This window comes from Clupea harengus, chromosome 7 (genome assembly GCF_900700415.2).
Source record: "Clupea harengus chromosome 7, Ch_v2.0.2, whole genome shotgun sequence".
NCBI classification, from domain to species: domain Eukaryota; kingdom Metazoa; phylum Chordata; class Actinopteri; order Clupeiformes; family Clupeidae; genus Clupea; species Clupea harengus.
This window is the reverse complement of record NC_045158.1, coordinates 26,081,095-26,101,692: the sequence shown is the minus strand read 5'-3', so window position 1 is coordinate 26,101,692 and position 20,598 is coordinate 26,081,095. Positions and strand designations below refer to the sequence as shown.

The following is a 20,598-nucleotide window of genomic DNA, read 5'->3' as shown; positions in this document are numbered from 1 at the left end:
CAGATGGCTGACACTCTGGCCGCCTAATAGAGAGAGTTTCGTTGTTGTTCTTCTCCTTCCCTACTTCTATGGATGTCCTTTTCTGTCCCTCCGTTTGTTTATTATCATAACAGAGAGGGATGCGCCAGGAGAGATTGGAGTGAGGATTGGAGGGGTCGCGAACAGTCATGAATCTGTTGCAATACTGACGTGTTTTGGTCATTTAACAATAACAAGAAGTCTATTTTTACAATAATAACAAAAATATGTTGTCTAAGAGTCTATTATATTATATACTAAATGCTGAAAATGTGTTGTTACAAATATTACAGTTTGGCAAAGTTTTCATCGCAAAAAGTACACAATCTGCTGTGCTGATAACTTTCATGTGTGAAGTGGGTGGGGCTGTGGCATACTAACTTGACGTAATTGACGTGGGTTCCTAAGGCAACCCATCAAACATGCATTTCATCAAGAATATTTTGTCACACCCCCGCTTGTTGCAAGAGCGGCACGAGCAAGCATGAGAGAGAGTTGAGAGAGCCTGCGCAGAGACCGAAAGCGGCGTCTGAGAAGACACAGAGGAGCTATTTCACCGTTAGATTCTATGAAATGCGTTGACAGTGACTAGACTTTTAACCGAAGTGTAGCCTATGCGTATTGTTTACTCTAATTAACCCGTTCGCTCTGACGTGAGATCGAGAAGGTGCGTGTTGTTGTAAGTATGCTGGCAACTTTTATTTACATTTTGTGGCATTGTTCAGGTGTTCGATAAAACTAATCAAGTGATGGAAGGAAAAGCCACCATAGCGTAATTTTGTAATCTTTCTAATAGTTTTCCCATTACCTTTGGTCCACTTCCTCCAGAAACAAATGAATTACTTAAATATAATCGATAATAGATCTAATCTATTTTCTCCATCCATCTGGTGTGGCCCGTTTCCAGTTGAACAGAGTGTCATGTTCAGATTTAGTCTAGCTTTCAGAGAAGCTAGGATGGCGAGATGGAAGGATAGACGGTGTGAAAACCTTGGTCTATTGTAGTTGATAGGTTTTCAAACTGTTTTGTGATGTTGTGCCTCAGCATACCTCATGCAGGAGCCTTATGATTGAATGTGTAACCTGGTGTGTCTCCAGTCCAAAGCATCCTTCCTTTCCTCTTTAACTAATTCACAGCAACCCATAGTCCCTGTATTTTCACAAGGCTGGCTTTATGTTTATTGCAGTGTATATGTGTGTGTCCATGTCTTTGTTGTAGCCCAGTGCTTCTCCTTACTGTTGCACGTGTGTGTCTTTGTGTGTTTGTGTTGTCTCTCCCAGCTGTTTTACTAAGGCATAGACGTTTGCCGACTTTGTCTGGGCATTTTGTTCAGAGGGAAAAGAGTGGCAACCCCCTTCAGGATGCATATGAATAGCGTATTAAACCAGTGGAGTAAGTAAGACCCTTTTTGCATATACCAACTTAAGTTTAGGAACAAACTTTAAATGACATTTAAACTTCTGTGATGAAATCCATTGCCTTTTAACCCTACATTTGTGCTCTTTGTCTAACTTAAACGCAGTGTGACAGACATCACACAGAGCTCTCTATAGCTTTTTAATGTGTCTTTATCTATGTTTGTTTCCATGTTTGTTGACTTACGTACGTTTTAAAAGCGAAGTGTTTCATCACACCGTCTTTCATGTTTAGCGCTGTGTGGCTTTGCCTCGGCGGTGTACACATTTCCTGTCTGCAAACTCAAACTCGTATGCTTGTGGTAATGGAAGCTGCCGGTATGAATGTCTCCTTCCTGTCCTCATCACTTCCATTGCATGGTGCACACTGCACACTGTCTGTGCCTCACTATGCCCATGTGTGCCAGTGTCTGTGCCTCACTATGCCCATGTGTGCCAGTGTCTGTGCCTCACTATGCCCATGTGTACTAGTGTCTGTGCCTCACTATGCCCATGTGTACTCTACATGGTGCCCACTGCACAGTGTCTGTTCCTCACTATGCCCATGTGTGCCAGTGTCTGTGCCTCACTATGCCCATGTGTGCCAGTGTCCGTGCCTCACTATGCCCATGTGTGCCAGTGTCCGTGCCTCACTATGCCCATGTGTACTCTACATGGTGCCCACTGCACAGTGTCTGTGCCTCACTATGCCCATGTGTACTCTACTGATGTCCAATTTGGTGATATTTATATAGGGATATTGAGACCAGTCAGGTCAGCAGTCTTGCAGTGATAACCTTGAAAAGAATTGTTGACTCACAGACAGATGACATCCTGTTATTACATCCTCTGTGGTCAGGTGGGGTGTGTGTGTGTGTGTGTGTGTGTGTGTGTGTGTGTGTGTGTGTGTGTGTGTGTGTGTGTGTGTGTGTGTGTGTGTGTGTGTGTGTGTGTGTGTGTGTGTGTGGGTGGGTGGGTGGGGGGAGGGGGGTAGTGTAGGATAGGGTCGGCATTCATATGACAGCTCAAACGGATTCTTTCACTGTAAATGTCACAAAACTGCATGCATTTATGATTGTTTATTTGCATCTGTGTTTTAGGATAGAAATACATTTTGCCATTTAAGAACAGTTTTTATTCACTAAAAACTCATTTAAGGCGCAGGTATAGCATTTTTTATGTTGGGCCTAATTGTACTTGATGAGTCTGCCAAGTGCAAAGTCTGACGCTGCATAGATCCTAATGAATGAAGGAGCTTAGTAGTACTGGCTCATTGGACTGTAGAATCCCGCTGTGTGTGTGTGTGTGTGTGTGTGTGTGTGTGTGTGTGTGTGTGTGTGTGTGTGTGTGTGTGTGTGTGTGTGTGTGTGCAATCCCCCATCCCGGAGTGGAACTCAGAGGGCTGTGGCACTTGTAGCACTTGGCCGAGGGAATCCCAGTGTTGTACCTGTGTGTGTGTGTGTGTGTGTGTGTGTGTGTGTGTGTGTGCAGGGTCAGTGTAGTGGAGCACACAGGGTCATTGATGTGGAAGTGCCTAATGAGTCCACTCGTCAGGGCTTTGTTAGAGACATAATCAGCGGATTTGAGTTCATCCCCCTGCCAAATGCATTGAACGCACACGCACACGCACACGCACACGCACACACACACACATAGGCCCACGCACACGCACACGCACACACACACGCACACGCACACACACACACACGCACACGAACACAAACATGCTGATAAACATACATACTTTCCCTAGTTGGCATACAAGAGACATCACAGTTCACATGTAGTTGCTTGAGGCAAAAGAGTGTTCATAATAACAGTGTTCATAATAAGAGTCCCAGACTGGCTTTGCACGGACAGCAGGGTGGTGTTTTCCTGGACTGTCAGGGACAGTGTGTGTGTGTGTGTGTGTGTGTGTGTGTGTGTGTGTGTGTGTGTGTGTGTGTGTGTTTGTGCACACCTCCCTTCCTGCACTGAAGTGGAGCCATCGCTCACTCCACAGATCCTCCCTCTGAGTCAGGAGATCAGGGCGTTCTTCCATTTTCCCCAAAATGTATTTTTAAAAACGTAAATTTCACTTTCTGTCTTCTTAATCTCAACGCCAGTCTTCCCACTCTCCCTGCCCCATTTTGTAGACAATAAACTCGCACAGGACTTTGATCTTTACGGTGCTTGGCTTTAACAGGTGTACTTAACTTAATTTGCCATTGTTAGATTCATATGTATTGTGGGAACATATTCTTTGCTTCAGTGTCAAAGACTTTAGCATAAAGTAGAAAAAACCGCACTCTCAAGCTTGTCTCATTGCTTATTTTGACCAGTTTATTCACAGACGCGTTTCGGCCTAAGCCATTGTCTGACAAAACTGGTCAAAATAAGCAATGAGACGAGCTTGAGAGTGCGTTTTTTTCTACTTTGAGTTAATAGTCTTTTTCACTCGCACCCTAAATCGCCTTTATTTTGGAAGTAGAGCGCGCCTATCCTTACAAAGACTTTAGCATGTCAGGCAGGTGTTAATTAGATAGGCATAACATGGTATTGCAGACTGAAAACACAACTACAGTGGTAAGTGACTGAAAATAAAACTAGAGTAGTAAGTGACTAAAAATAAGACTGCAGTGGTAAGTGACTGAAAATAAGACTGCAGTGGTAAGTGACTGAAAATAAGACTGCAGTGGTAAGTGACTGAAAATACAACTACAGTGGTAAGTGACTGATAATAAGACTGCAGTGGTAAGTGACTGAAAATACAACTACAGTGGTAAGTGACTGATAATAAGACTACAGTGGTAAGTGGTTGATAATAAGACTGCAGCAGTAGGGCCAGACCATAAGCAACATGAAACGAGCCGCATTTGATCATTCTCATTCCGGGTAAACGGAAGATTGCCTATTTAAGGTGGGTAAAAAATGCAAAGTGTATCCTGGCCTTCCCTTTGATCTGATTACTTTGATCTGAGGGGAGTTTGTATCTTCCTGTTTTCCAACCTCAGTCTCCGTCCACAAACGGTGTGCTGTTCAGAAAAAGTCATTATGCTAGCGGAAAGCATTTAGCACACAATTGAGCGCTGGTGAGTAAAGCTGTTGTTTGCTGCCAGCACTTGCACAGACGGAACTGCTGCCAGACCTGGGCCTTTTAGAATTACAGTCACCACTGGAACACACTAAAGCAGGTCTTACGCTGAAGAGGGGTAAACAGGGTTTATAGATTCACATTTATTGTGATTTAAACACTGCACATCGTTTAAATCCCAATTGAATTCCCCCCACTTTTGTATGAGGTGTAGCAAATCATGAATGTTGTTTCTCATGGTTGAGTCCATTAACACCAGTCAGTCATTGAAAAGAAACATACGTTAAATGGCTCTTGCCATGACCACTACACCATACTCTCACTTTCTCTCTTCAGCGTACCATCCACAACCATCACAATCAGGATGCCACAGTAAGGCTCAAATGGATAATGTTACCAACCTACAACAGAGATCGAAGATTTCTCTCTGAATTATTCACCACATTCGAACCATTTCTTCTGTCTTTGCATGCTACCTCTGTGGATTAATGGCAAAACCATGTCCAGGGCATGATAACTCTATTTTTTGTCAAACTCCCCTAGATTCCTTTTTCCTGTTTCTTTTTTTTAAGACTGTATGAATATGTGAGCATGGCCAGAACTCAAAATGCCTGAGGAGGGTTACATCATCTATCCAGTTGAGGAAGGAGGGTTTTAATGGGACTTCTGGGGACTATCTGCGATGCTAGACAGACGTGTTCCTGAGTTAGTGTCACTAAACTCAATTTCTGGCGCAGGCAACTGTGATGGAGGCTCTCAGACAGGTAGACTCCGTCCGTGATGCAGCCCATGTGCCCCGGCCCTGGGTAGGCCCTGATTGACTTAAAGCTCCTGCACGTAAACATTCTGTCATTCCCAGAACACAGACAATGCACACCTGTGTACATTGCGCAGCGTACGTGCACACACACACACACACACACACACACACACACACACATACTGTACATACACATGTACATTATTACATGGATACTTTCATACTCTGTGTACATTGCCCAGCGTACGAGCACACACACACACACACACACACACACACACATACATACACATGTACATTATTACATCGATACCTTCACACTCTTTGTCTGTCTTTGAGCAAAAACCTGCATGTCAGACCACTGGTGTGCTCTGGAAATGCACATCCACAAATATGCCTCACACTATTTCTGTCCCGGGGATTAGTCTCACAAACCTGAAACCAAGTATTAGAGGGGGCCTTTCAACTTTAACGGTCGAATTCAGGTCTAGATTAGTCCTGGGGATGAAGCCTGTAGAGTTACTAATCACACTGGCACTCTTTTACAAGACGCCCCTCTTCAACATTTCCACACTGCCCACATCTTTGGCTCGCCTGCTGAATCACAGTGGGAGAGAATGTGAGGGGGAACACAGACGGAGCAAGAGAGAGAGAGAGAGAGAGAGAGAGAAAGAGAGAGTAGGAGAGAAAGAGAGAGAGAGAGAGAGAGTAGGAGTGAGAGAGAATGCTTGCAATCTGCTTCTGTCTGATCTACGATTTGGTGGAGCCAACCAGCCTTACACTGATATGTGCGTTGTGAGACTGAGTCAACATGACTGGCTCAGACCTCAAGGTTATTTTATGCCGACGATTAATCCATTAGGTGATTTTCTGAGGACATGGCAGTCAAATATAAATGAGCTTGTCTCCAGGGCAGCGGCAGATTATGGGATGTGTTAATGGAGTATGACTGTGCCGTTGTGATGTAAGGGTGGGAACCCGCCACAGCTGCTTTAAAATTGCATGTCCCTTCAGCCAGAAGTATAGACTGTGCTGTACATCTAAAAAAAGAAGAAAAAAAAACTCAATTTCCCAGGATGCCATGTGAGAAAAATCGACAGAGGGTACGTTGTTATCTATGAATGTTCGGAGTGGCTTAGCTAAGGTGCGTATCATTATAAAAGCATTAGCATGAAAGAGTTCATTTTTTTCCCCACGCACAACCGCTTTTCCATTTGTTCTGCTTATCTAACGCACCACTTCATACTTGGCTCAACCTTTTATACACCGTGGCGCTTGACCTGTGTGATTGCGTTTCGGTTCGCCATGCGTCATGTTCTGTTCATTATCTGGGGCCAAGCCGGTGGGTTGAACCCGCTACCCTTTAAATTACAGGACTGAGTGGCTGCATTGAGTTTTCAGTGAAGACAGGGAACAGTTTGTGCCACGGACGAGACCGAGACCACTTGCATGTTCTGGTAATGTTGTTATGTGTGTGTGTGTGTGTGTGTGTGTGTGTGTGTGTGTGTGTGTGTGTGTGTGTGTGTGTGTACACGTCAGAGGCAGGGGTGAAGGGACTGTCACTGCCATGGCTCCAGGATGGGCCAGATAGATCTGCTGTTGTGTTCCAAAGGGGCGTGACCCCGCTGCTGCTATTGTCACTGACAGAGTGTGTGTGTGTTAGTGTGTGTGTGTGGTGTGTGTGTGTGTGTGTGTGTGTTTGATCTGTTGTTGTGTTCCAAAGGGGCGTGACCTCACTGCTGCTATTGTCACTGACAGAGAGTGCTTAGCGTAGTTGTCCCATGATGCAATTAGAAGAACTGCCAAACTGTTATTTTGTTTGTTTGTTTGTTTGTTTTTAGTTTTGGTCATTTGAACCGGTAGTCTGGAAAATACCCAGGGATTGGCATCAACTTGGTATGTAGCTGGATGTCCTTTTGGTACGCTGACGTAATAGTTTCTTGTGACGATCTTTGTATTATTGAATGTCAGAGTTCCCACTTGTGCTCTTGTGCTTTCTTATTTAGATGTGTCCTGTATTTGGGGGCTGTGATTGTGTCATCTGGAGGTATTAAACTGAAAGAACTGCTGATGAGGGAGGAGATGATACACGAGATCACTGTTGGTTGAGGGGTGGAGAAATTCTTCCAAGCTTAATGTATCTTGAGCTGTTTCCAGTTTGACTTGACTTGATATCAAATCTTCAGTGTTATTGATTCAGAAGGAAACACACACCACGGTGGGGTGTTGTCGTCGTTGCTTCCGAACTGTGAAAGTGCAGATTCAAGCAGCGTCAGGGATCCTGTGCCAGTGCGGTTACTCGTCTCCCCCCAGCGCGTCTGACCATGAAGATCAATGAAGCAATTAGATTTCCTCTGAAGGGGAAGCACTTCGAAGCACTTGCGCTAATGTACAAAAGGGGCGCAGCTATACGAGCCCAGTGGAACAGACTCATTAGAGCACTTTCATGTTCAAATTGCATGCTGATCAGTGATCAGTTGAACTTGCAGAGGGGCGGAATCACTCAAGTTAAATTAGTTTGCTAAATAGATCAGCGTAGTTTTTTTTTAAACATACTCTATGGATGCTACGTATTTGATAGACTGATATCCACAGCCCCAGTGAAGTTGACTTTTATTTTAACCACAGAGGAAGAGGAAGAGGAAGACAGACAGGTGTTTGTGTCACACACACACAGGCGTCTGTCATGTGTGAGCGTCACAGTGACTTGTCACCCCTGTGTCTCTCTGCGGCAGCTCTAGCGTCTAGCGTCTGCCGGGAAAAACACTCACCATGCACCGGTGAACATCAGCGATTGTGACCTCCTTCTTGAACCACCGTCTATCACTCATCTCCCAAAACACGCAGCCTTCTGCTCTCTGAAGACCAGGATCGCGTTCAGATCTTGTCTGCTTCCTGTGGGAGACCTGTTGAGACTAAGGGGGCCTTGTCCCTCAGAAGTCTCACCCTGCTGTGAACCCCCCTTGCTCTCCCCTGTTGATTTGACGCTGAGGTGGCTTTATCTGCAGAGTGGACGTCAGAGTTTGTCTCGGAGTTCTTGTAAAAAAGTCTGAGAGGTCGGAGGTGAAGGGAATGGTCAGGTTCTCTGTTTGCTCTGATAACAGGCTCTTACGCTCAATGTGGTCTCAACCTTGGTTAAGTGCTGAGTTAGGAAGACAAATACTATAAAGTCAAATTGTGTTATGTTACGTTTGCTGTCATCTAAACAAGATATACGAGGCATTAGATCATCAGTTAAGACTTGGAGTGTGCATGGAGATAAAAGCAAATATTGCGGTGGAAAGCAAACAAAAAACAATAACGCAGAAACAGAATTCTGCATGGAACTGTCCTGCCATCCGAATGGCTGGGTGCCTAAAAGGTAACTGACTTCCCTTTTTATTCCAAAGGAAAACTAAACCGTGTCTAACCTGCCTCGAGACACTAGCTTGGAAGACACTAACGTCATTGTCTCTTCTCTTTTGAAGAGCATCCATTGAACGGCTGTGTTTGTAAAGTAAACAGTGGGTGTCTGCACTGGGAGACAGGGATATCGGTCAGACTGTGATTATTGGTTAGCTGTTGCACTAGAGCAGGGGGAAGAGTGAAAGGGACACTGAAGAAGGCTGCACTGTAAGCATTTATTCTGATAGGCTGGAATGGGGGTGGGGTGGGGGGGTCAGGGGGACGGTGGGGGGGTGTTGGTGATGCTGGTGGCCTGAAAGTGCAACGATTGTCTGTTTTTGCCAGAGACAGAGGGACAGAGAGAGAGACGGAGACAAAGACGACGTGTGTGTGTGTGTGTGTGTGTGTGTGTGCACTTTTCTCTCACGGGCGACGGCACGGGCATGAATCCCCCCCCCCCCTTGGTGGACCAGACCGGGCCAATTGTGTCAGCGTGTCAGTCTGTGCTTACCACTGGCATCACTCAGGGCCACTGACAGCCCACCCTGACCTACAAACCCTCTGTCACCCCCCCCCCCCCCCACTCTCTGTGACCCCCCCCAGTATCTGTGACCCCCCCAGTCTCTGTGCCCCCCCCCCCCACTCTCTGTGACCCCCCAGTCTCTGTGACCCCCCCCCCCCCAGTATCTGTGACCCCCCCCAGTCTCTGTGACCCCCCCACTCTCTGTGACCCCCCCCCCCCCTCCCAGTCTCTGTGACCCCCCCACCCCCCCAGTATCTGTGACCCCCCCAGTCTCTGTGACCCCCCCCCCACTCTCTGTGACCCCCCCCCCCACTCTCTGTGACCCCCCCCCCCAGTCTCCCCATGAAAAGTCGGAAGTCGGCTGCAGTTGACTTCCCACCGGGCAGAAGCTGAGCTGTTCCTGTTGCTCAGTCGGTCAAGTGTGGCAACAGTGCCATTATGGTTCCTGGGGCCATTACGGTTCAGTTCCCTGAACCACGGGCACTGTGTATAGTTCACAGTATGTTCAGTTTACCGAACCACGGGCACTGTGTATAGTTCACAGTATGTTCAGTTTACCGAACCACGGGCACTGTGTATAGTTCACAGTATGTTCAGTTTACCGAACCACGGGCACTGTGTATAGTTCACAGTATGTTCAGTTTACCGAACCACGGGCACTGTGTATAGTTCACAGTATGTTCAGTTTACTGTTTGTATAAAGCTGTATAAAGGGTAACTAGTCACAGGTGCGCTGAGGCCAAATTAACTGAGATTCAGTGGATAGGTAATACCCGAGCTGCAAACGTTCTCCTACCTTGTGATCTGTGCCCTAGAAAAGATGTGCCCACTTCCACCGAGGTGTGCGTCAGCGCCCACTCTCAGCTTTCTGTGGCAGCAGCGCCACACACACGTCACGCACACGTCACGCACACGTCACTTGTTTGATGTTTGATAGGATGTCTGGGCTGTAAAAGCCGCCATCACAGCCTTTATTCTCTGGTTAGGGTCAGGTGACCCGCTAACCAAACATGCTACGTGTTTGTCAGCGTGACTCATAACACAGAAGAAGAAAGTAGCATGGGATGACGTGAATGGTGGCCACTTTGACCTGTAGCTGGACTCTGTCATTTTGTCCTTTATTGCTGTGTGTATAATTCAGTGGGGCCACTAGATTATCTAAGGTCCGCGACCCAGGGTGCTTTAAATCATTTAAGTCATCTGGTCAAGCTGTCTCTATTGGCATTACATTACATTACCTTACCTCAGTTGCAAATATTCCCATAATTGTGACCTTCTCGTGGCAGCAAATTATTACACTCTCCACCGCTACGTATAGGCTTAGATATGTATGTGAAAATGGATATGGGATCTGCCCCCATACTCCTTGTTAAAGTAATACTCAAATAATAGACATTATTGTTATATTGGCCATAAGCAAGGAGCACATTTACGTATAGAGTCTGATGTAACTGTTTCTGTGAAACTGTTATAAACATTCCAAGTTCCTAGTGTGTAACATTCTGGGTTCCTGTCCTTAATGATGCCTAGTTAAGGGCTTCTGTACAACCATAAGGTGTGGTCACGTAGGAGAACCACTTTGAACCATTGATGTAATTATAGTAAGTTCATTTGATCATTTTAGATGATCAGCAAGGCCTTACCTATTAGTTTTCTAGCATGTGTACTCTTGCTGTTGTTGAAGGTTGTGCATAAATACCAGAGAAAAAGGGCTTTAGATAAATTGGTCACCCTTATTATAAACACACACAGACACACACACACGCACACTAACACATACACACTCACTCTCACTGACACACAACAACAACAATGAGCACAACAACTCTCAACAAAGGTCACATTTTACTTTCAAATCCTTTTACCTGGGTTGAGTGTCTCACTCCACATCCCTTTTTCATCAACAATCCCCCATTGAAGTTGGAGCCCGGCTGCAGCGCTTCACACACACACACACACACACACACACACACACACACACACCCTCCGCCTTTATTGAAGTTGACAAACAACACACTCGAGCGCCACTGGCCAGTGGCTCTCCTCCACCTCCCCATCTCCCCACCGCACTCCTGTACGCCTCCTGCTCCCATTCGAGCCGCTCATTATTCAGTGCTTTGTCCCGCTCTCGCTCTCTCTACTCTCGTCGTCGGGGGCTAATTGAGCGCTCGTAAATTGAAAATTGCACTTTTTCTTTGCGTGTTCCCTTTCATCCAATCCAACCTCCCACGGGCGCTGATCTGCTCTCCCTTGAAGAGTGATCTCCTGACTACTTGTGTTCTATTAGTATTCTATAAAAACGCGTTAAGAACAACTACAGCTTTCTATTATTTTATGTTTGGAAAAGCAAAAGAGAACTTAGCTACACCTAATCAGAATAGGAATAGAATTAGACTTAAAATGTGGGAGTTTTGATGTTTTTCTCAGGTGCAAACTTTAATAGCCTACAGTACTTTGTTTAATACAGAGATGTGGTCAGTAAGGCTTATTGGTTTGTATATATGCACATAGAGTTGGGTGTTGATTTATTTGCACGTATTTATTTATGTGTGTGTGTGTGTGTGTGTGTGTGTGTGTGTGTGTGCGCCTGTGCGATCGTGGTCTTACCAAAGCGGATATCTCCAGGATGTGTGAGGTTGACGTAAGCTCGGAGCCCAGCAGCCCTGCTCTGTATGGGGAGTCGTCAGACACCTACTTCCAGGTGGACCGCTGGCAAAGGCTCCGCACCGCAGTGCGCAAGCTCGAGTTCTGGGAGAACTTCACCGCTGAGCTCATCGGAAGCGGCTTCTTCTCCAAAGTCTACAAGGTACGTGTGGCAGAGAGACTTTTTCTTTTTCTGTTCTGCAGACGCAAAGAAAGAAGGAAGGAAAGAAAAACGAATCTCAAACTCTAACTCACCTTGTCAGCTACTTTTTGTGCAGTTGACGGGGTTTCTTAGGCCGACACTCTTCTAGACAAAAGACCACGAGGCGAATCAAAGGTTATTGGAGGTGTATTTCAAGGTGCTCCTGCAGGGAGTCAATTCCACATCGAGTAGAGGCAGGCAAAGCCTAAAGATGCACCACAGTGTTACAGGTTAAATACCAGTCAATCATGGGAGGATACCTTGGGGGTGATAGGTCAACATTGGGGAAGGTTCTACAGGTCAAGGTTGGGAAGGGGAGGTGAGTGGGAGGGGATTTTCTTATGGAGGAACACACACAGGCCCAAAATGGTGGACAATGTGTATTCCTCCACCTGGGGCAGGGGATGTCTGCTGGGGCCTTTAAACAAAGGTGTACTAAGACTATCAATAGACATGGCACACACACACACACAAACACAGGAGAACATGCCTGCAATGCAATGTAAGTCTATAAATTAATGGCAATATCAATTTCCATCACAGTCATCCTTGTTTTTTTAGTATTCTTCATCTGTCATCAAGTTAGTCTGTTCTGTTTCAAGTTACATGCGTGGAAGGATGGAACTCCACAGTGTATCTGAGTCTTGGTTTGTAGCATCATACCAGTTCATCTTGAGCTACCTCATCCCTGCATTCCCCCACACACACACAAGACCACAACTATGGAACACTCATGACTTGTACCACTCACTCACTTACACACTCACACACTCACAGAGAGAGAGAGAGAGAGAGAGAGAGAGAGTGTAAGAGAGACAGTGAGTGAGAGTGAGAGTGAGGAAGTGAGAGTGAGAGTGAGTGAGGAAGTGAGAGTGAGAGTGAGAGTGAGAGAGAAAGAGAAAGAGAGAGAAAGAGAAAGAGAAAGAGAAAGAGAGACAGAGAGTGTGGTGAGAGAGAGAGAGAGGGAGAGTCAGAGTCAGGGAACAGAATGAGATGTGGGTGAAATGGATGATATGCTGTTTATTATTTTTCTTAGCTTCACCACAGTCATTCTATTCATTATTTGCGAAAACATTCCATGATGGTTCTCCCTCATAGTTACATGTTGTGGAAAGGATCCTTATGAGGTTCACTTCAGTTGTGGCAATGTTGATAATATGATCATTATTTGAAGAGAGCGATCGTACATAACATGTCTTTACCAGGGAAATGGGCTCTTCCTCTGTGTGGTCCCATAAGCTATGAATACGTTTTGTGTGTGTGTGTGGTGTGTGTGGTGTGTGTAATGTGGTGTGTGTGTGTGTGTGTGTGTGTGTGTGTGTGTGTGTGTGCATGTGTGTGTGTGTGTGTGTGGGACCATAGCTATGAAAACGTTTGGTCTAAATTAGTTTGCGTATGGGTGACTCTTGATGACCCTGGACAATGCATGCACTGTGCTGTCCCTAATTAGGACATACTTGCCATACCACCAGACTCAGCTTTTAGCCCTTTAGCTGTGTGTCTGTGTGTGTGTGTGTGTGTGTGTGTGTGTGTGTCTGTGTGTGTGTGTGTGTGTGTGTGTGTGTGTGTGTGTGTCTGTGTGTGGTGTGTGTGTGTGTGTGTGTTTGTGTGTGTGGTGTGAGGGGGTGGCCGGGGGGGGGGGACAGCCCACTCTTCCTCTTTCATAACCTTCACTGGTCACGCTGGCACACGCAAACATATTTATCTGGTCATTAAAGTAGAGAAAAATGGAGAAGAAAAGGAGGGAGAAAGAGAAAGAAGGAGAAAGAGAGAGGGAAAAGAGAGAGAGAGGAAAAGAACTCCAAGGAGGACTCACCCACCCCCGATAAGATATGAAATGATTTGGAGGAACTTGACTTTAAAATGGATCATGGAAAAACATTGTGTTGTGGAGCAGCAGTTAATAGATATTAGAAAGATGACTCAGCTAAACAAAGCGCCCCTCTCCGCAGGTCATGCACAACACCACCCGTAAGGTGATGGTGGTGAAGATCTACAAGAACGACGTGGATCAGGACAGCATCGTGAGAGAGATCAGCCTGCTGCAGAGACTCTCCCACCCTAACATCGTCAGGTAGGCTGAGCTCCATCTCTGACCCCCATCATCATCCATCCATCGCTCACCCTACTCCAGCCTTCCCAGTTCTGGCCCTCACTCCTTCCTCTGGAAGTGGCCTTATTAACACCCAGCGCAGTGCTCTAGAGTCTAGACTAGAGTTCTGTAGAATGGTTTAGAACCCAGCGCAGTGCTCTAGACTAGAGTTCTGTAGAGGGATTTAGAACCCAGCGCAGTGCTCTAGACTACAGTCCCTGTAGAGGGATTTTAGAACTCAGCGCCAGTGCTCTAGAGTCTAGACTAGAGTTCTGTAGAATGGTTTAGAACCCAGCGCAGTGCTCTAGACTACAGTCCTGTAGAGGGATTTAGAACCCAGCGCAGTGCTCTAGAGTCTAGACTAGAGTTCTGTAGAATGGTTTAGAACCAGCGCAGTGCTCTAGACTACAGTCCTGTATGAGGGATTAGAAACCCAGCGCAGTGCTCTAGAGTCTAGACTAGAGTTCTGTAGAATGGTTTAGAACCCAGCGCAGTGCTCTAGACTACAGTCCTGTAGAGGGATTTAGAACCCAGCGCAGTGCTCTAGACTACAGTTCTGTAGGGGGATTTAGAACCCAGCGCAGTGCTCTAGACTAGAGTCCTGTAGAGGGATTTAGAACCCAGCGCAGTGCTCTAGACTAGAGTTCTGTAGAGGGATTGAGAACCCAGCGCAGTGCTCTAGAGTCTAGACTACAGTCCTGTAGAGGGATTTAGATCAGTGGTTCTTAACCTGGGTTCGATCGAACCACAGGGGTTCGTTGAGTCCACTCTCAGGGGTTCGGTAGGCGTCAAGACACACACAGTATAGCCCGGTTCACACTAGCAATGTTGGGCCGTTTTTATATTACCTATGTTTTTGAGAAATCATATTTTATCTTTTCCAACTACGAAGGGGTTTCGGTGAATGTTACTGATGAAGTTTGCAGGGTTCAGTACCTCCAATAAGGTTAAGAAACCACTGATTTAGATGGTTCTCTTTGGTGGCAGATTTTCAATTATGTGTCAAAAAAAAAAAGGAGTCAGATGAAATAGCGGGTTTTCGAGAACTCAGTGAAATAAATTAACGTGGTTAAAAATGTCAGCTAAGTGCAATACTGTGTAATACTTGACGTTATGGCAACTGTGGTCAGCCATTTTATTTATCTTGGCAACGCTTGAGGGTAGTGTGTTTTTTTCCACAGTGTTTTATGGAAGGTTCAAAGCAAGCCCATATCAATGGGACTGTAGTGGGCTATGCTCAGAATTACAAGTAAAAGCTATCGGAAACCACTTGACCTCACCCCACACGTCTGTTATGCAGAAACCAATTCTCTGCGGTCAAGACATTGCTAAGACACTTGGAAAGCACTCATAGAAAATAATAAGAATAAACCTTTCCAAGTTTTATAGTGAACTTCATTGAAGTGCCCTGTCTGCTGGTATATGTCTTTATTGTACACAACTTTGAATTTGTGTTGTGTAATTGAGCTTGACTTGACTTGTGTCAGTTCAGCAGATTTATTTGCAGTTACCTTACATCAGCTCGTAGCCTCGTGCTTAATTATTCAGCAGTAGAAATAATATCATAGTGTGGTGTGGTGAACTGATACAAAATATCACATTGGTAGTGATGGAAATGAATAAAGACGCCAGTCTTAAATCTAGCTAACCATCAAACCCCCCTCTCTCCAACCTTAGATACCTTGGATCTGTGTCAAGGAAGATAAACTCTATCCAATTCTAGAGGTGAGTTTGGGCTCCTACGTTGTTTGCTTCACAATCTACTCCAGACAGTAAATGTCTTAAAAACCTAAAAGCCACGAACCCGGAGCTCTTGTAATAGCTGCCGTGGATTGGTTCATCAGTGAGGTTGCACGACCTGCTCCATGAGGTTGTGTTTCTAGTGTTTGTGAACTGCAGTGAGATCTCCAGTGTTTGTGAAGTGCTGTGAGATCTCTAGTGATGTGAAGTGCTGTGAGATCTCTAGTGTTTGTGAAATGCAGTGAGATCTGTAGTGTTTGTGAACTGCAGTGAGATCTGTGTGTGCTCTTTGTCTGTGCAGTGGGTGAGTGGGTGCTATTTTGGTTAGCTGCGTCGTGTACTACACCCCATCCGTAAGAGCTCTTGCCTGTGCAGTATGTATGATCTCTGAGACGGCCCATGCAAGCTGCTTGTGTTGTAACGGCCGTGAGACTGTGTTTGTGAGACTACCGTGAGACTACCGTGAGACTACCGTGAGACTACCGTGAGACTATGTGAGACTACCGTGAGACTACCGTGAGACTACCGTGAGACTATGTGAGACTACCGTGAGACTATGTGAGACTACCGTGAGACTATGTGAGACTACCGTGAGGGTTCTCGTGTCTTCTCGCAGTATGTGAGCGGAGGCTGTCTGGAGGAGCTGCTGGCCAGGAAGGATGTGCCGCTCTGCTGGAGAGAGAAGGTGGACCTGGCGTCCGACATCACCAGAGGCATGATCTACCTGCACTATAAGAACATCTACCACAGGGACCTCAACTCAAAGGTGGGTCAGGTAGTGTGTATTTGTGTATGTGTGTGTGTGTGTGTGTGTGTGTGTGTGTGTGTGTGTGTGTGTGAGAAACTGACCCAGGACTCCTGAGCAGAAGTGTGTTGGTCCAGGAACATCTACCACAGGGACCTCAACTCAAAGGTGGGTCAGGTTACACGGCTGTGCCAAAATTGTACCCTTAACATTATTCCTATAAAAACATAAATTTGAGTGTGTATTTGTGTATGTGTGTGTGTGTGTGTGTATGCATGTGTGTGTGAGAGAGAGAGAGAGAGAGAGAGAGAAAGAAAGAGACAGAGAGAGGACAAAGAAATGTATCATGTAAGTGATGACTCCTCGAGTTACGATGAAGGTTGCCATAACTAGTCATAAAGTGTAACTGTAACTAGGCTATCTGCAGTTATGGTTTTTGGCCTCACCCCCCCCCCACCCCCACCCCCACCCCCATAGAGAAAGGGGCGAGCAGAGTAATAGATATGGGAGAATGCAGGTTGCTAGGATCACAATGAATGCTCCCCAAGCCTCCTGAGCTGAGCTGAGGGGAAGACCCAACATGGCAGCCCATTTCATGTTGATGCGTCTTCTGAGGCGTATTGTTTCTCTCCAGCACAAAGACATACTACATACATGCATAGACATAGCTGTAGTATGCATACTACATACATGCATAGACATAGCTGTAGTATGCATACTACATACTTGCATAGACATAGACATACTACATACATGCATAGACATAGCTGTAGTATGCATATCTGCTTGCTGAAAACATGGCACAAAACTAGGCACAAGGCCACATTCATGTGGCACACACAGACAAGACACACACACACACACACACATGCATAACAACGCATAAACAACACACAACACATAACACACTCACACAAACACACCATAAACACACACACACTTAACACACACACACATGCACAAACACACGCATACACACACACACACACACACACAACACACACACACACACACACAGTGGTGTAGGTCGATGGAAGTGTTCATTCATCGTCTGGAAGGGGGAAGTTGTAGTGTCACACAGACCTCCCCTCTGCGCTCTCCCCCCACCCCTGTCTGTGTCTCAGAGCAGCGAGCCGGAGAGCAGCCTATGGCGCCCGGACAATAGGCTGAAAGGGAAAACTAATGACGCCACAGACGTGCTGCTCACTGACATTCAAACAGCGCCTGGCGAACAGACAAGCTGATTTGTCTGTGAAATATACGATGACGCGCTTTCCACAGAAAACACATTCTTGCGCTTTAAAGAACAGGTTTTTCGATGAAGTGTATGTGCTCTGAAAAAAAACCAACAACCCCCTCTCTCTTATTTTGCCATGGCAGAAGAAGTGACTCTGCATGGACATTAATGCCAGAGAAGATAAATGTCAAGCTCAGTTCCCCGTCACAATGGAGCCCTTAAGGTTAGCATGCTAATGCACCGTGGCCATACCCTATTAGTGCGGTGCGCTCGGCTGCATATCAATGAAGTGAACCCACAAGTGCATGAGGTGCATAGCAGTGCATATGTGTGCAAATTAGGGCGGCCATTTCCCATGGACCAGACCCGTTGTGCCAGCGGAGAGGGCCGTTTCCCATGGTTCTCAAAGAGCTAGGATCTTACGGTTCATTTAGACAAAGGAAGTACCCACTGAGCCCCCAGACACACCAGGAACCTTTTGATGTACTGGACTTTAAAAGAAACCTTTTAAATAAATATACGTTTGAGGTTGAACGAGGCCCTGAGCGGTGGCTGTGCCTGCTGCTGTTGCACGGTAGTTAATGAACCAACGGTTTGTTTGTAGGACCACTTGTTGATAGTCCCCCCTTTCACCCAGGGATGGCTCACGTCTACTGTGCGTACTTATGGAGGGCTTCATTCCATATCCTAGTTTCATCCCAAGCCCTTCCAGGAACTCCTGCCGCCGTATTTGGGCTCCCTGGTTTGGGGCTTTGTGCTAAAGTTAGTGGTTGAGGCTGAGGGTCTGGAGGCGTTCCCAAAGCGAGCTGGAGCTCTGTAATCAGAGGCCTCCTGCGCGGAGGCGGAGGAGGAGGAGGAGGAGGAGCGGGCGGTGGTGGCGGGGGGCGGGCGGGGGGAAGCGGGAGGTTCGTTAGTGGTGTGCGTGGCCCGGTGCTCGGGTCTAATGCGATCCAGATGGCAGGCCGGCGACGGGCCGAACCGGCGGAGGCCGCAGCCGTCAACCATTTTGGTTCCAGGAGTCTAGCCTTCGCCTTATGTACCGCGGCCACGTGACTCGTCTGCCATACCTGCTCTAGCTCTTTATGCCCAGCGTCCACCTCTCCCTCTCCCTCCCTCTCCCTCCCCTCTCCCTCTCCCTCTCCTCTCCCTCTCCTCTCCGTTTGTCTACTCTATTTGTCCTCCCTCTCCCTCCCATTTCATTTCTCTTAGTTGCTGATGTATTCTTGAGTCCCCGCTCTCTCTCTCTCTCTCTCTCTCTCTCTCTCTCTCTCCCTCTCTTGTTCTCTCTGCCGCTTTTCCCATATCCCTCTCGCTCTCTGATTCTTGTTTCCCCTCGTAGACCTCTGCTGTCTTCCTTACTCTCTTCTCTCTCTTTCTCTCCCTCTCCCTCTCTCTCTCTCTCTCTCTCTCTCTCTCTATCTGTTCTCTTCTCTCCCTCTCCCTCTCACCTCTCCCAGTCCCCTCTCCTCCTCTCTCTCTCTCTCTCTCTCCTCTCTCTCTCCCTCTCTCCCTCTCTCTCTCTCTCTCTCTCTCCCTCTCACCTCTCCCAGTCCCTCTCCTCTCTCTCTCTCTCTCTCTCTCTCTCTCTCTCTCTTCTCTCTCCTCTCATTTATAGCACCTCATTCTTCCCGTTCACCACTCTCTGAGATCATGCCCTAGACGTGTGCAGGCTGTATAAGAGTTCATGCTCAGTCTGCAGATGATTAGGCACAATGCCGCCTCTACAATGTGCTTTGTCACCCTATCTCCCCTGGCCTGGCCTGGTCTCTCCCTGGCCTGGTCAATGATTCACATCATTAGAGGTGGGTGATGAAAGAAGGCCTCATTACAACCTACAATCGCAGCACACAGGCCGTGTGAATAATAATAATGACGATCTTATAATGTTAGTTTGTAAACCTTTGTTACCTTAAAGTCAAAGTCACAAACGACGCAGATGAACAATCCCAAACACACTCTGCCCCGCACAGTCCAACACAGAAGACCAAATAGGACACTCTCCTATGGAGTACAAATCTTCAATCGCATCCACGCATTTGCTAGTCTGGCTATATTTCTTAAAAAAAAAAATCCCTGGAACTGCCCCTTGATCCGATCCGGATGCCGCTCATAGATGTAGTAGGAGCTTCCTTTGGCCCATAGCACACCCCTCCACCAGGCTTCCTTTGGCCCATAGCACACCCCTCCACCCAGGCTTCCTTTGGCCCATAGCACACCCCTCCATCAGGCTTCCTTTGGCCCATAGCACACCCCTCCACCAGGCTTCCTTTGGCCCATAGCACACCCCTCCACCAGGCTTCCTTTGGCCCATAGCACACCCCTCCATCAGGCTTCATGGAAATCTGACCTGGCAGATAATCCTGTTGACAGACAACAATTCCTACACATGCATTTGAATAGTATGTGAATGGGCCACTGTGGCAGAATGACGGATTGATATTGTTTGTTGACTGAGGCCTGTCAGTGTTATCCGCTGGGGAACCGGTTCCTCTGGGTCAGGGTTAGTGTCCTGTGCTACCTGTTACTCTGGACCCCAGAGGGACTAGTCTAGTCTAGTCTAGTCTGTGATACCTGTTGAATTACTTCAAACGCTAAATATTCATGTGCTTTCATTTGGTATGACTATTTTGTTGTTTTGTTTTGAAGTCTACATTTCTAAGTGTATTTTTGTCAACCTAGCACAAAATGATTCTACACATGTTTTGTAAATCCAATAAACCTGAGGTCAATCAGGAGTGGTCCCGATGTGGTCTCAGAAAGTAATTACATTAGATTTAATATTTTAA

At 46.6% G+C, this 20,598-nt stretch overlaps 1 pseudogene; it reads left to right on the top strand.

Moving 5' to 3' along the window:
- The first annotated feature begins 505 nt into the window (after positions 1-505).
- The window catches only part of LOC105891677, a 22,944-nt pseudogene continuing 2,851 nt past the window's right edge, over positions 506-20,598 (top strand).